At 35.7% G+C, this 16,779-nt stretch overlaps 1 long non-coding RNA gene across 1 annotated transcript in view; it reads right to left on the bottom strand.

The window, feature by feature from the left end:
• Positions 1-3,345: 3,345 nt before the first annotated feature.
• LOC118688646 (uncharacterized) overlaps positions 3,346-16,779 on the bottom strand; it is a 102,381-nt gene continuing 88,947 nt past the window's right edge. Inside the window, exons 4-5 of the long non-coding RNA XR_004980495.2 lie at positions 10,970-11,107; positions 3,346-3,722 (exon numbers count right to left, since the gene is read on the bottom strand). This is a non-coding gene — a long non-coding RNA (uncharacterized LOC118688646). The remainder of the gene's footprint in view (positions 3,723-10,969; positions 11,108-16,779) is intronic.

Below are 16,779 nucleotides of genomic sequence, written 5' to 3'. Positions count from 1 at the left end.
AAGGCCTTGACTCTATGTACAAAGCACTGCTCAGCAATAACCAACTAATCTCTATATCACTGACATTCTTTTCAGCATAAGCACAAAATATAAACCTGTGAAGAATATTAGGCCTACAGTAGCCAAAATCAGCACATATGTAAAGCAAAATATGAATCCAAAGCTTGCATATTTTCTTATCATTTGTTTTTGTAACTATTTGATTTAGAGGATCTTGATCTTGTTCTTCTGCTCTAGATCAATAGGTGCATCAATATCTATTTAGATTTTAGTACATACCATAGTCCTCTTCCAATGACTTACTCATCTGAACAGTTTTTCTTCTGTTGCTTCATCATGAACGGTCTGGAACTCAGCCACTTAGGAATTCTGCTAAGGGAAGTTAATCTCCACCACACTTTCTAAAAATTCATATGCTTGACAAAATTGCATCAGTTCCTGGTTTTACTAGTCCATTTTTGAAAAACAAACAAGCAAACTACTACAACAAAATCATTCTCTGATGTACAGTAGCTTGAAATTTCACTGAGAAAAAAGTAATTCACAGATGTAGATATATTTTAAACCTGCTATCCATTAATATTGTTGTAGACTCACAAAAGGTGTGCATTTCCATTTTTCTATTCAACAACATAGAAAATTAACTTTTGTTAGGAATATTGTTATGTGAAAATAAATGTGGAAATCTTGGAATAATTAATGAACCTGGCCTGATAAATCTGCTAATGTAATTGTCACTTGCCTTTGTAGCAGACAAATATTTCAGAGTATTAGTATTTCAAAGAAAAGTTATTTGTATTAGGTTTGTTTGGTATTTTGTAGTGAGTTTGTTGTTTGTTTGTTTGTTCTTCTAATAAGACTTCTGTTCCTTTTTTGGATAAATCTTTAATATGGAGTCTAATACCAAGAGTTGGGAGTTCATTTATGTGTTTTGCAAGATTTTCTTTCTATTCATGTTCTGTTAGTTTCTCAGAGAAACAGGAAGGAAGGAAGGAAGGAAGGAAGGAAGGAAGGAAGGAAGGAAGGAAGGAAGGAAGGAAGGAAGGAAGGAAGGAAGGAAGGAAGGAAGGAAGGAAGGAAGGAAGGAAAATATCTATTAGGATTTTGCTCAGAAAGGTATATTGTGTATTCTGCTCAGAACCTACCAGAATCTTCTGGAAAAAAAGTTGTTAAAATGCTTTATTTTAACAGTTTGATATTAAAAAAAAGAAAAAAAAAAAGAGAAAGCTTGTTTTTATTAAGAAAATTAATTGAATAATTGATTATAGGCACATTTGATGAAATAGATATGTTCTAACAAAACAGTATTTTAATCCAATTATTATTTTCCAAAGACAAATCTCTCCACACAGACATTTTAAATTACTTATTTTTCTAATATTTAATAACATTTTTGAATTATTTTGAGTGTATAATGGTTTCTATATTTTTCAATATAACAAATGCACTCTCTAGATACAACCTTTTTCTCTAACATGCATTGAAATAAGAGTTTAATTGATAATGCTAATTAATTTTAATGTAATACTAATTCCTTGTTATTTGAAAAGGATCTCTACCATTGCTCAATTTTTGAAGTAACACATCACATATACCCTGTTTACAACAGTCCTGTGAAACACCTCTTAGTGTTATTTTTTCATAAGGATGATGAAATTGTCATCCTGTTACATTATATAATCTCTAAGTAGGAAGCTCTTCATAACCTTGCTATTGTTAGTCTGATTAAGTCCTATAATTAAAACCCTTTAAATATAGTGATTGACAAAGGAAACCTGTTGTGAGAAAATGACAGATGCCAGCAGGGCTTTTTTTTATTTGCAAAAGTTTAGTGCACAGTCCTTTCTAGAATTGCCATTTGCTGACTTTGTTATTTGATATTGGTCCCCTTTCATTACATTATTCCCCAACAGCAACCACATCCCGTGATACTGTCATGACCCACTTTTTTCTTGACAGTTATCCTGGCTGCTTCATGTAAGTGGCAAAGTAAACTGAATCACTGCCTCTGTATTCCAACCTTCTTCCAATCTACTGAGCAGATGGTTTCACTATAGCTTTGTCTAACATTTTCAGTTTAAACGCCAAACATTTTGGAGAACAAGGCTAACTTTTTAGCTATACTATCTCTTTTTTCCTTTTTTTTTTCTTTTTCTTCTCTGATTTTAGGATGCAAAACTAACACAAATCAGTAAATTTATTTTTATACTTCATTAAGTTTGATTCAACTCATAGTTATAGCTCTTTTTTTTAGAAGTTTTCCTTTTGTATGCAGGGGAGGCAAAGTTTACCTATGGACACAACAAACAAGTGCAGCTTTTGGTGATGCTCTGATGTCACCAACTCTGTAGAAATCTGAATTTAAAAAAATTAGCTAATTAATGTATTAGATACTAAAACAAATCCAGGTTCAGTCACAGGCCTTTTGAGAGATTTGAGCAAAGGTGCATGGTCACAGATTCATCTTAGCCAGCTTTATGCTCTCATTAGCCTTGTGCTAGTGATAGCAGTCTCCTGTCATAGTCCACGTAGAGAGATCAGTTCTTCAAAGAGAGATAAAATTGGCTTAGGAAGTTTCTGAAAGTTTGTCTAGACTGCAGAATTTCTGAACATATTCTCAAACCTTATTGTGACCTGCAAGATATGCTATTAGACAGTATAGAACAGTCTTTATCTAAGTAATAAATGCACACTCTATGTTTGTACATCATTCTCATATTAAATCCAAAACATAGCACTGTACCACTTACTAAGAAGAAATTCAATTCTATTACAGTGGAAAACAAAAAAATCTAGGAGTTATGTGATATAAATTATATGAGCATTTAGGTGTTGACAAGGTACTAATAAGACAACTATTTAAGAGTGTTTTGGCAGTTTTTCTTAGTAATATTTCTGGAAAGCTACAGGGAATTTACGAGCTAGTATCCTCTTTGTATAAAATATTTAGGTGTCAGTTTTTAAATCATGATTGCAAGTAACTCACTGTAAAATGACCTATACATGACCAAAACTTAGTGCTATTGCCCACACATCGGGGATAACACAATGGGAATCATATTCCCTCCATCATACATTTCACTTCAGAATTTTGTAGAATTTACTCCATTAACTACGAATACAAATCTTAAGCATGATCTTATGGGACTGAGGTGAAGACTTTATATAATTTTTTTATTATCCTTTCACTGTAAATAGTAGATTAAGGAAACTGTTTAGGCCTGGCAGTCAGGGACAATAATTTACTTAATCACCCTCTCAATAATCAACAAAGCCTGTCTTCTGGACCATTAAAAAAATCAAATCAACAGGTAGGAACCTGAATATTAGACAACAAAGACAAGATTTGTAACCTAAAACATTTTAATGAATCTTTTTTCTAGGTTTCAGAGAAATGGCGCTTTATGTTATGAAAGGGTTTGGTATGAGCTGAGCATGGATTTGAGTGAGATATGGTGTCATTGCCATTTTTACACAGTAATACTGAATAATTCTTTACTGTTTGTATTGGTGTAAATGGGAAGATGTTAGCCTGCAGGTGTGGCAGAGGGAACATGAAGATCAGAGCCAAAAAAGAGAAGGTGCTCCATGACACAGGAGATACTACAGCCAATGGAGAGCATGAGCTAGAGCAGATTTTTTCCTGAAGGATTTGTAGCATGTGTGAGAACCCACTATGGAGCAGATATTTTTTTCCTGAGGGACTGCAGCTCATGGAGAACCTACAATGAAGGAGAGGAAAAGTGTGAGGAGAAAGGAGAAACAGAGAGGAGCTATAATGGACTGACTACAACCCCCATTTCTTATTCCCTGAGTGATCAAGAAGAGGACAGAAGAATCAGGAGCAAAGAAATGAAGCTGAGATTAGAAAAGAGTGAAGGAAAGTATTTTGTCTTTTTCTGTTTTCCATGACTCAAATTAATAATTGTATTTTTCTTTCAATCGCTTAATTATTATATTAATACTCCCCTAGTAAAGTCTATTTTTCCTGCAGTGTCAAACTTGTGTCTCCATCTTTCAATCTGACTTTTCCTACTTGTTTGTCTTATTTTCTCCTGCTGTCATGCTAGGAGAAGGTGTGAGTAAGCAGTTGGGGTGGGCATTTGTTATATAATGGAGATGCTCTGGATAATTTTCCCTCAGAAGATTTTGTCTGCATTTAGAAACTTTAAAGACACTTTTACCCATTTTTTCCATCTCCCCTTTGTGTCCCACTTTTAGTTTTCAGCAAGTATATACATCATGGTGAATAAACCCACCACCAATAGAACCTAAAGGAATATTTTCTAAGTTCCAGTTCTGATGCAGTTGAAGGAATACAGGTAAAATGTATTCTGCTTTGGTCTGTCAGAGACGTGCATCTGATTTGGACTGTTTTATCTTACTACTTGTGCAAAAAAATGCAAATAACTTGACTTTAAAATGTAAGAATAATAATACCTCATTAATATTGTTGCCTGTGTGCTTAAATACTGAAGCAGTTTAAGACTTGGGCAAATATATTGAGTTTAAGAAGTTAGCAGGATCTTAATTTTTAGAGCAGCATGTTCATGCCACAGTATGTGAGATGGTGTTACCATTTCCATTATAAATAATTTAAGCGGTTTTAACTCAGTAAGAGAAAAATCAGTAGTCTTACTGCATTTTAAAGAAATTATTATGCTTATGGCATCTTCCAGGCTGCGGGGAGCATATGATAAAATTTGACATTTTCCTCTAGGGGCTTTAGTAAAGAATCTAGACATTCAGCTTTAACCAGACAATTTAAAAAGGTTTCTAAATACTACTTTAAATGTAAAGTTTATTTAAATGTGATGCAGTTATGTGCCAGGATAGGATGATTTTGAATGTATTTCTACAACATACACTGCAATGACTACCACTATTTGTCAAACAATGAGTGATAAGAGTAGCGTTACTCAGAGGACAAGAAAGAAGTCACAGGAAGGAGAGGATATTTCTTGTTATCCAGGAATCATGGGTGTGCACTAAAAAGGAGAAAATATAATTCCAAGGCTTTAAAAGAAATACCAAAACCACTTAAATTTTGATTTATTTGTGTACTAGTAAAGAGCCTTACTGATTTCTTCTGAACTATGCATTTGGCTGAAGCAGACATTTAAAGAATTCCTGGATTTTTTGCTGACAGTGAGATGTTTTCAGTATTCTCATCCATCTTTCCTAAAGTCTGGAACCAAAAGGGAAAAAACAAATCAAGAGAAATTGAAGAATGAGTGCTTGCCTGGCAAGCAGGTTTCATGCTTTGGTCTACTTTTTTAACAAAATGAGCTAGGAATTAGAAATAATTTAAACAGTGTAGAGACCTTAAACACTGAAGATTCTTCTGGAGCCATCTAAAGTTCAGTGATATGAGTTCTCTATTTGATTCTAAAGCCCAATTTTTTAAATTCTCACTTTCTTTCATCAAGGCTCTGCAGCAGGATTAATGAAGTTAAAGTTAATATTGAGAACTTGATTATGACTGTTGAGAAACAAAGCCGGAGTGTTTTGCAGTGGATGAGTTATCGTTGGTCAAATGCTACCTGTGTCATTAAAACAATGACACTGACTACACCACAGTTTCTGGATTTAAACTTGACTTTTCTTTTTTTTTGGTCCCTAGAGTGTTAATGATTATACAAAAATTGTGCATGCAGTGATCTAAAAGAGCAGCAAACACTTCAAGTAAGCTTTGCATTAGGTAAATACTAGGATAAAAAAAAAAAGACCTGTAGTGGACATATCTAGCCTTCACAAAACCTGAACAATTATGACACTATTCTGCATTTCTTATGAGAGGTTTCAGTTCAGGAAACATCAGGTGTTGCATTTTTGTATCATTGGTTTGGAGCTTTTCCCTCTCTCCTAAAGAGACACCGCAAAATCCCATTTTGTTAAACACTCTTTGTTTTGTCTTAAAGCACAGTCAGTTTTGTCCACTTGGTATGCCCAAATCACTTGAAGGGCTATTGTATAAAAAATTTAAATTATTTCAATCTATTGAAATCAGAATGATCAGATAAAGGTTTTAATTTGTAGACTTGATGAAGAGCTTATTGGATATCCTCAGAAAAATTTTGCAGACCCTGGGATGTTTGTAGTACCAAATTCTTGCACATGTTGCAGGTGGACCACCTAAGGAGCTAAAGGGGCACACATGCCTTGAAGAAAATAAAGCTTTTGAGGTTTTTTTTTTTCATTTTTCTCCCATAACATCCTATTGAGCTTTCAAAAATAGCTGCTGCTTGCTTTACTTTTTGATATAGTATTCTGTCTTACTGTAATTATATCTGGAATTTTATCCTCCACAGTCTTTGAAAATCTCTAACCATATTTCTTGTTTGTGAAATAATCATCCAGGTTTAGGGCTTTAATTTAACACTGCTTTTGTACTTTTAGAAACACTCCATTTCTAATCACAGTACATAGAGCTGTGATTTAAGTATCTATTCCTCTTACAAGAAAGATTACTATAATGTTAATTTGCCTATTGTGCAGACTGCTTTTAAGCATATAATATAGATTTTAATATCCTATTTATCCTGATTGATTTTTCAGAAGAAGCAATCTAATTCTCAACAAACTCACAAGAAATGGTTTTCTCAATTTAAAAAAGTACATTCTCATCTAGTCCTGGCTTTAGGAGCATGGCAGCTAATTTTTAACAGTGCTCATTGATTCTAACCTGACTCTGATTGTTACTGTTAAGCCTTACATTTCTGGAGAAGGTTGGAAAAGCAATAATATAAAATAAAAAATAAAAAAAAAAAGGGAAACAAAGGAGATTTAGGTTTGGTCAGTAGATGGCAGTAAGAGCTAGCAAGAAGCCTGTAGGCTCAGTTCAGACCTTAAGCACATTAATCATATATACAGCAAATTCCACACAGTACAAGCTGACAAAGACCTTGCTTCGCTACAATCAATCTTTATTCACCACTAGATTACAGTGGTTAGATACACTTGATTGCCTCAGATTCAGGATAAAGCTTATAAAAAACTATATATGCAATCGGCTTAAATTTTTGCTATTGTATTTTAGATTTTGCTTTTATTTTCAACCGAGCTTTGGATGAAATTGGTTTATTCTTATCTTTGCTGTGTGACCAGACAGTCCATCTGTTACCTTGACTGAGAAGTTGTAATTTTAATGTTTGGCTCAGTAAATGTTTAAAGTGTCATTCTATTATTTGCAAAGGGAAGTATGCAGCTAATAGACTGTGGTTGAAGGAGAACGTCTTAGCTCACTTGTCTTTATTCCAAGACTTTTACTGCTGCATGTCTATGCTATAAGCTGAAATAGCACCACAATTGTGAACTAAATGCTATATTGCACTGCTGAATCCATTTTGTTCTATTCTATTCTCTGCTCTCATTTTCTATTTCAAAAACTCAGAATGTATCAAGGATGTTCACTTTGGAAAGTTAACAATGCAAACATTCACCGAACACACACTTGACAACAGGAACTGCATATTGCATATATACTGCATATAACTGTATATTTCAAACAAAAAGGAAAAAAAATGGAATAATGATGCAGATTTTTTTGCATTTCATTCTATAATGAAAAAACTTATTTAGAAATGTATATTTAGGTTTGTGCAATCTTGCAGATTTGAACTCCTTAGATAATATAAAATTGAACTCCATGTTATATTTCTTTATTTGTGCAATCTATGTACTTGTGTAGCACTTCCATGATGTTTGGTTATTTAACAGCCCTTTCTCCATGAAAGAAATATCTGTTAGTTCTCTGCTTCTCATTTAGTAATGCAAATATGCAAAATAAAAGAAAATATAGTCCCAAACCATCTTGCTGCATGCAGTAGTGCATTGTATTTTCACATAATAACACCTAAATAACATTCTGTAAGATTAAAAAACAATACAAACATATCAAATGTTAGAATAGAAATTATTTGTTCTATTCAGTTATAACTACAGAGGTTGATGTGGGGTATAAGAGAGCAAATAATCACCTTGGGTCTATTGAAACACAGATAGATAGATAGATAGATAGATAGATAGATAGATTAGATAGATAGATAGATAAATAGATAAATGTAATTAGAGATGGTGACAGGATAAGAATTCTTCTAGTACTTTTTCAATATTAGGACTCTCTACAGGGATTCTGAGTACCTGCCTTTTCTGTTCGATGCTTCCTTTAAAAACTCAGCTGCCACAGTTCAAATGCAGATGCACAAGTGAATAAGCATCTTCCCCAAACCCCTCTCCCTGGGCTACAATGCTGTTTTATATTCTGCTGAAATCAGCTGAAGTGTGTCATACTGGCATAGAAAGAAAACAACAGGTGGTGATTTCAGATTTCCCAGGTGAGGACTGCAATCAGTTGATCAAACTGCAATTGCTTTTTACTCCAGGGTAAACACAAATACATTTGGATTGTTCGTCGGGGTGTTGTTTCACTGGGGTCTGGTTACTTCTGAGATCATCAGCTTAAAACACATCTCCTCTAAAGGCAGATTATGTTGTCCTTTTGCCAAGGACACCCACGTAAGTCACAGTGTTCTGTGCATGCCTGGGCTGTAGAAAAATCATTTGCTTTGAGAAATAAATATTTTTTACTGACAACTTCTCCATTCTAACATCTGTGAATTGTTTGTTTTTCTTTACTCTTTTATTTGTCAGTTTCTCATTAAACAGAGTGTTCCTTAAAAAAAAAAAGACAAAAACGAAAAAAGCCTTGCTGATCAATTGCCAAAGAAAATAGACAGTAGAATTTTACTAAAACCTGTGATTTATTAACTGCAAGTATAAGCAGTATTGAGCAACCTGTAATCTAATCCTTTGGTTTGTTTATTTTTATTTTTGTTGGTTTCTTTGGGTTTTTGTTATATTTGGAGTTTTGTGTGCTTGTTTGGTTTGTTTTTTTGGGTTTTTTTTGTGTTTTCCTTTTCCAAGAGATTGGTAGGCTGTGAAAATCTGTATTCATTTTCTTGATTAATACAGTAAAATATTACCTTTGTTTCTCCACCAGCATGAAGGTTGACAGACAACATTCAAAGAGAAGAATGATAAATATGTATAAAACTGTTGATGCTGGGCTGAAAAGGAGCCATGAAATACCATCATAATATCAAAACTTTGTAGGAAGATGTTATAATTTTGTGTTTTTTTTTTTTTTTTTAATTTAGAGGGCTTTCTCTTAGCTTGTTTGTTTTTTAAATTTGCTTTACACCATCAGAATGTCTGGGGCCTGAGTCTCTTAAGAAAATCTAAAAATCTCACTAATACCTTTCCTGAATTTGTAATCACAGTTTGAAATTGGTTGGAATTGTGAAGGTCAGCAGATCAGAGTGCACTTCATTAAGTTTATATGAGCAAGAATAATCACATGGATTGAAATTAATTCCACCTTATTAATTCTGAATGTAATCAGATAAATATGGGCTTAACAGCTTCTTTGTTTAACCCCAAATTCAGAAAGCTGTTCTGCTAGGAGTTTGTTATGATGGAGATATTTAGAGTCATCTTCTTCTCCATTGCAGGTTTTGTATGGCAATATTATAATGCAGTATGCCTTGCTTGGGAAAAAGGTGTGTTTATGATGTAAATTTAGTTCACTTTAGTATCAGAACTTCAGAGCTAGTGACAGAATGATGTAACAAGTTAATAGCGTCTGAAAAGAACAAAGTAAATAATGACCTACAGTTCAAGTAATATCAATACTTTTGAATATTAAAAAGGTAAAAGGTATCTCAAATCCGAAAACCCACCTTGAGTATTTGGCAATGAAAGAAAGTACAGAAGAAAAGAGAGAACTGCAAGTACAAAAAGACTACAGAGAAGTGATTTTCATGTAGCATTCCAAATTAAGGAATTAGTGTTCCTCTTTATTTCAATACAGTAAAACAATCAACTCACTATCAAGAAAACTGATTTTTTTTCAGGTATCAACAGCATGAAATTATATAATTATTTTGTCAAAGAGAAAAATATTTGAAGCTTCATTAGTCCTTCTGAGAAAATTATCCAACTTTTTTATTTAACACAAAGGCACTTACTGCAATAACCTCCTGCAAAACTTCCTGTGACCCAACTGACAGTCCTTTATATACACAGTTCTTTGTGTTGAATGCCCTTGTTAAGACAGGTAATTTAGCAGTAGAAAATACCTTTCTCCACCTGTTGGCCAGTGTATTCATCCATCATTTGTGAAATATACTGTCTCTGCTTTAGACAGAAAAATTCATTGTAATAGTGTATTGAAACCACTGTGACTTGTTAGGTTGTTACAAGACTTACAGGAACAAAATATGGTATGTTGTGATTAATTATTTTTGCTTGTGGATGCCGGAGCATCCAGGCTGCCTGCTTGCAAAAACAATTCTGTTTTAAGTGGTATTCTCTGATGAAAAAAAGTATGGGCTGGGTGTAGGACAAAAGTGGATAATAAAGCAGGTGGCAAAATGAATTCAGACGGTCAACTGAATAACTGGCTCACAATTCCTAGTGATGCCTCATAAGGATCAATAACAGGGTCAGTAGCATTCAGCAGCATTTATAAGGGCTAGTCTGCTCCCTCAATGAGCTTGTTGAAGATACCAACCTGAGGGAAGCTTCTGACCCTCTGGAGCTTAGGACTGATACCCAGGGTGACCTGAACAACCTGAAGAAGTAAGCCAATAGAAAGGTTCTGAAGATCACCAAATGTAAATGCAAAGCCCTGTACCAGGGAAGAAAGGAGCACCTCTGATAGTGCAGGATGGGGATTGGTGGACTGGAAAGCCACATTTCTGAAAAAACACCCAGTCTCAACAATAAAATGAAAGAGTCAGGAATGTGCCCTTCTGGTAAAGAAGGCCAAATACACCATGGGAAGAGCTAGCAAGAATGAGCCTAGTGGGCCAAAACATGCCATTATTCCTTCCTAGCACTTGTGAGATCGCATTGGACTTATGATTCTGCCTTTGGGCTACCCATTCCAGGAAAGACAATAACATACCTGAGGGAGTACAAGAAGAGTCCATCAATATCAGGAGCTGGAGCACATGAAGCAGAAGAAAATGAAGAAATTTGGTTTGTTCAACCTTACAAAGGGAAAGCTGACAGGGAGATCTTATCTTATATTGTCTTCAAACCCCTAAGAAAAGAGTGTGAAGGAGAGTTAAAATTTTCTCAGAATTTCACAGCAGAAAAATGGGAGGCAACAGATTCAGATTAGAATATGGAAAATTCTCAGCAAAACAAAAAATCAGATGGGTCACTTTAACAGTGATCAAAAACCTTGCTCTATTTCCTGCATATACTGTGGAATATCCATCCCTTAGACACATTCAGAATTTGACTCTAAACAATGTTCTTTAGCTATATGAGTTTATAATTCTTTCTATGAGGGGTTTAAATTAGAAATCTTTTGGAGGTACATTCTGAGTTTTAGAGAGGGAAACTGCATTTGCTGGTTCTGCATGTGAAACTTGGGCTGGAGGGGAAAAAAGAGCTATTTCTTCTCCTCTGAACAAGAGAGATCTGAGTGAAGATGGTGAAGAGTTTTCAGAGGTGGGGTTTTAGAAATGCCAGGACAATGAAGCTTTATCAAAAGTAAGTACTAGCTGTTTCTGTGAGCAGTAAACAGTCTCTGGTGAATTGAAACAACATATTTCTGTACTATAAGTGACTCAGTGAGGCATAGGATATTTTCATTTTACTTTATGATTAATGAGTTGCTTGTGAAGATCACACTTCTACATATTACTGAACTGCATTCTTAAAAGCTTTGGTGGATTGCTCTTGGCATCTATAATTACTACAAATATTATGAGAGCATGTCTCTCCTACATAAAGCAATACCATGTGTACAAAAATATCCTATTGTTTGACGTGCCAGGTTCAATAACAATTAGTCTGCATATAATTCCATATGCATATAGTGTTGATATCTGGGAAGTTGAAATATCTCATAAGGATAAGAAAGACTTAAAAAAAAATGAAGTTGGAATTGCAGTAGATTGGAAAGGTACATACTCAACTTTCTTGTTCTCTACCTTTTTATTGCAATCAGTCTTGGACTTTTTTTTTTTTTTTGCCTAAATGTCATCTGAGACCCTTTATGTATGCAAAGTATTCACCCAGAGCTCACAGGTATGAGAGAAGACTTAGAGGAGACTCATATCTTTCTGAGCAGCAACTTGAAATCTGAAAGACTTCTCCATAGCACCTAAAGCTACTCCAGATAAATATACTAAGGCAGCTGATTCTCATCCTTCCTCTTCTATACTTCGAATGTTATTTTAGATGTAAGCTCCTTAGAGGTCTTGGTTAGTTCTTTCAACTATTACTGTTAGTCAAGCCACTGTGAATGTCTGAGCTGGGAGATAAAGTTGCACAGCTTTCCAGTGAGATCAAGCCTGCTTTTGTCCATATTAGTTTGAAAAATCTCAAAGGCAAGATAATAGTTTCTTTCCAGAAAACACCCTGCAGCCTGTTGTTGCTGTCAGAGCAAATGCTTCTAACAAAATGGTGGGAGATGAGACCTCAAACTTAGTGTTTAACTGAACGATACAATAAAGGTATTTTGGAATGTGAATTTTAACTACATGGAAAATTTGAAGCAGCAGCTTATATTGAAGGGAAAAGCTTTTCCTTTTGATGCAAGATATGCTGACACCATAAGATAATAAATTGTGCATTATGACAATAGAAAAAGAAATGCATTCCCAATTAGCCATATACAAGTCTGCAGTTTACGCCCTTTTAATCAACTAGAACTCTAAGCTGTCTCTCAAGCTCTTAAGGCTCTCAGGGTCAGAATAGCATTTAACATACGCAAAAGAAGAAAAGTACTGTGGAAAAGACAAATATAAGTGCAAGGTGACTCTTCTATTAAGCCCTGAGGGATTTTACACATTCCTTATATATTTTCTTTCAGTAACATTTGGATAAAACACATTAAAAAAACAGGGAGAAGAAACCTAGCATTCCCTATTTCAGAGGTATATCACTTTTCTTTCCCTTCCTTCTCTCCCTTTTTCTGTATTCTTATCCCTTTAAGTCCCTCATAGTAGAATGAGGGAGCAATATTCTTTGTGAGCACTATTACAGTTTTTTTCTGTTTGATAAATGTTTTCGACCTGAAATTCATGCTTTCTTGGCAATCAGTGTTAGCTAGCTATACGCTTTATAAAAATTATTTAACTGTCTATGAGAAAATTTGTTTATGACTGCTGTGTATCATACTGAACTCAAAGTTAGTATGTGTTGGTGTACTTTTTACTACAAGACCATTACTGCCACTTTCTCAAGAAAAAGGGCCAGGAGCACAAAATCCTGAATGATTGCTGTGATGTGTTGACCTCAGCTTTTTGCAGGCACACACCTGGCTGCTCTCTCACTTCCCCTTCTCATCAGAAAAAAAGGAAGAAAATAAGATGAAAGAGATTTAGAGTTGAGATAAAGACAGGGAGATCATTTATGATGTGGGAAAAAAGAAACTGATTGATAAAAATTTATTTAGTTTATTGTCAATTAAAATAGATTGGATAGTGAGAAACAAGGACAAAAGTTAGAACAACACCTTTCGTCCCCACACACTTTACTCAGGATCAGTTAGAACTTTGTTCTTCACTACTTTGCCTTTCCCTTCCTCCAAGCTAACAGGAATAAAGGGAATGGGGAACTGGGATTTGCAGTCAGTACCTAATGGTTCATATCTGCCCGTCATTATTCTTCCTACTTTTCCCCAGTTCCAGTGTGGGTTCTGCAGGGGATGAAGGCCAGTCTGACTGAACAAAGAACTTTGGCTTGAAGTCAGGAGAAAAAAAAGAGTGTATCACCTTTGGACAAAGAGCAGGCAACTTGCGAGGACCATAACAATCTCATGAGTTTATATAAAATTAGAAGGTCCAAAGCCCAGCAAGAATTTGCTCTGGCCAGTGTCATAAAAGACAATGAAAAACTTTTTTTACAAATACATCAACAACAAAAGCATGGCTAGGGAGTATCTTCATAATTTACTGTCTGCCTGGGGAAACACAGTGATAAAGGATGAAGAAAAGGCTGAGAAACTTAATGCCTTCTTTGCCTCAGTCTTTAAGAGCACGACTAGTTGTCCTCAGGGTACCCAGCCTCATGAGCTGGAAGAAAGGAACAGGGAACAGAATGATGCTCCTATAATCCTAGGGGACATGCTGCACTACTTAGACACACAAAAGTCCATGGGGTCAGATGGGATCCACCCAGGAGTACTGGGGGAGCTGCAAAAGTGATCACCAAGCCACCCTCCATCATTTAGCAGCACTCCTGGTTAACTGGAGAGGTCCTAGTTGACTGGAAGTTAGCAAATGTTAGACCCATCTACGACAGTTAGAAGGTGGATTGACCTGACCTATTGGCCCCAGAGCCAGGGAAGATCATGGAGCAGATCATCTTGAGTGCCATCACATGGCACATACACAGTAATCAGGGGATCAGGCCCAGCCAGCATGAGTTTATGAAAGGTCCATCTTGCTTGACCAAACTGATCTTCTTCTATAAGAGGTTTACCTACTTAGTGGCTGAGGGAAAGGTTGTGGATGTTGTCTGCCTCAACTTTACTAAAGTTTTTGACTCTCTTTCCCACAGTTTTTTCTGGGAAAAATTGCTCATGGCTTGGATGTTCGTATTCTTCACTGGATGAAGCGCAGCTAGATGTCCAAAAAAGGATCTGGGGGTCCTGTTCGACAGTCACTAGACATGAGCCAACACAGTGTCCAGATGGCCAAAAAGGACAAAGGCATCCTTGCCTGTATCAGGAATAGTGTGACCATCAGTGCCAAGGCAGGGATCAACCCCCTGTAGTCAGCACTGGCCAGGCCACCTCTTCAATCCTGAGTTCTGGGCCCCACACAGCAAGAAGGACATTGAGGTTAAGAGTCTGGAGCACAAATCCTGCGAGGAGCAGCAGAGGGACCTGGAGCTGCTTATCCTAGAGAAAAGGAGACTCAGGGGGGATCTTCTCACTTTCTACAACTACCTGAAAGGAGGTTGTAGCCACATGGATGCTGGTCTCTTCTCCCATATAACCAATGACAGGATCAGAGGAAATGGCCTTAAGTTTCACCAGGGAGGTTTAGATTCCATAGTAGGAAAAATTTCTTCCTGGAAAGGGCTATGAAAAATTGGAATAGGGGCATAGTCATGCATTCCAGGAGTGGTGGTATTACTATCCCTGGAAGTGTTCAAAAGGTGTGTGGATATGGTTTAGTGGTCAATAAGACAGTGTTGGGTCAATGGTTGGACTTCATGATCTTAGAGGTCTTTTCCAACCTAAACAATTCTAGGATCCTATAATTCTGTATAGTGTGTGGATTTCACTCTTATGTGGAAGTTCTAAATATTTCTCATGGATTCAAGGTTTACTTCATAAATCTCTCCATTCTTATCAAATGCTACCTCAATTCGGGAACCAAATAAAGGTAGAATCCTTAATTCATCACTGAAAATTATGTCTGCTTCTTGAATCTCTGTTTTTGGGTCCCTTGGTGAATAAATAATAAAGTGAAGGACATTTCAGAAATCCTAGCTGACAGACATACAGTGACTTGGGAAATCAAATTTTCAGTTTGCACTGCTTCAAATAGATCAAGAAATCAGCTTATTCCTTCTGAAGAAAACCAAAATAATCACATATACAAGTGATTTTTTCAGTGGACCAAAGACCTGATGTTGCTTTCAACAGCAACTGTTTTACAATGCAATTCTGAATTCTTAACTTAGTTTGATTTGCTTCAACCTGAGAGGACTGTAAATCCCTAGGTTGTTCTATAGAATACGCAATTTTGTTAAGTATTCTCTCAATATTACAGAATAAGATAAAATGCATAAAGATTTTTTTTTCTCTGCCTTAGATGTTCTTTGTGAAGGGTATGAAATAATTGCTTCAACACAATAAGTATCTTTCTAAGGGCTATAGTAAAACTCCCTCTGTCATTGGCTCTTTTGGTATTAAGAGTTTATTGAGACACTTCCTAAGGGCTTTCTACACCAATAGATCCAGACACCTTTTTGCAGTATTTCTAGGTGATTAAGATTCTCTATGAATTTGTACTTTGTCCTTTTCTTTGCACTTTCTGTGTTCAGGCTGCTTTTTATGCTACTATCTACTCTTTGACAGGTGATGCAACTTAACTTGCAAAACAAGTTATTTACCCCAAAATGACAGACCAATCATAACTCCAAAAGTTGAAACTCATAAAAGATGAAATGCGTTTTCTCCATAACTCTTTTTTTTATGAACAACTTTAATTTAAAGTCTACACTTTCTGCAAATATCAGCTATAACTTTCTCATCTGAAAAATAGCTGACAAATTAGCAGTTAAAGTGTCATATACTTCAGAGAACACATGGCAGTTATTAAAATTCATAAGAACTTCACAGTGGTCACAGATCATGTGTCTTTCATCTACGCAGTGCTCTGCACAATTTTCATCAGACATTAAGAGAAGAATTTCTTCAATCCTCTCTGCTCAGAGCATATGCTTTCTACCTGACTTCTGGAAAGTGAGCCTGTATAGGTTGCTGTGACTCATTGTAAAGCTCAGTGGGGACATGAGGCAAAAACTGAACTTGTAGCATGCTCTGAGTTCTTAATGAACTAGCAGCAACAGCCTGTGTGCTTATCAAAGTGCGATGTTTTCTCTTCCCAGGTTAATCAATTTGTGTGTTAATGTTCCTTGCTGACCTGCCAGCCTAGCATCTGTCTGGTACACTCACCTTCCATCGAAATAATCTAATCTGTAAGTACAAAAGTATAAAAGGCCATTGAAAACCTGACACAA

Source organism: Molothrus ater, chromosome 2 (assembly GCF_012460135.2).
Source record: "Molothrus ater isolate BHLD 08-10-18 breed brown headed cowbird chromosome 2, BPBGC_Mater_1.1, whole genome shotgun sequence".
In the NCBI taxonomy this organism is placed as follows: domain Eukaryota; kingdom Metazoa; phylum Chordata; class Aves; order Passeriformes; family Icteridae; genus Molothrus; species Molothrus ater.
Note: the sequence above shows the minus strand (reverse complement) of the source record. Positions and strands in the feature narration are given on the sequence as shown.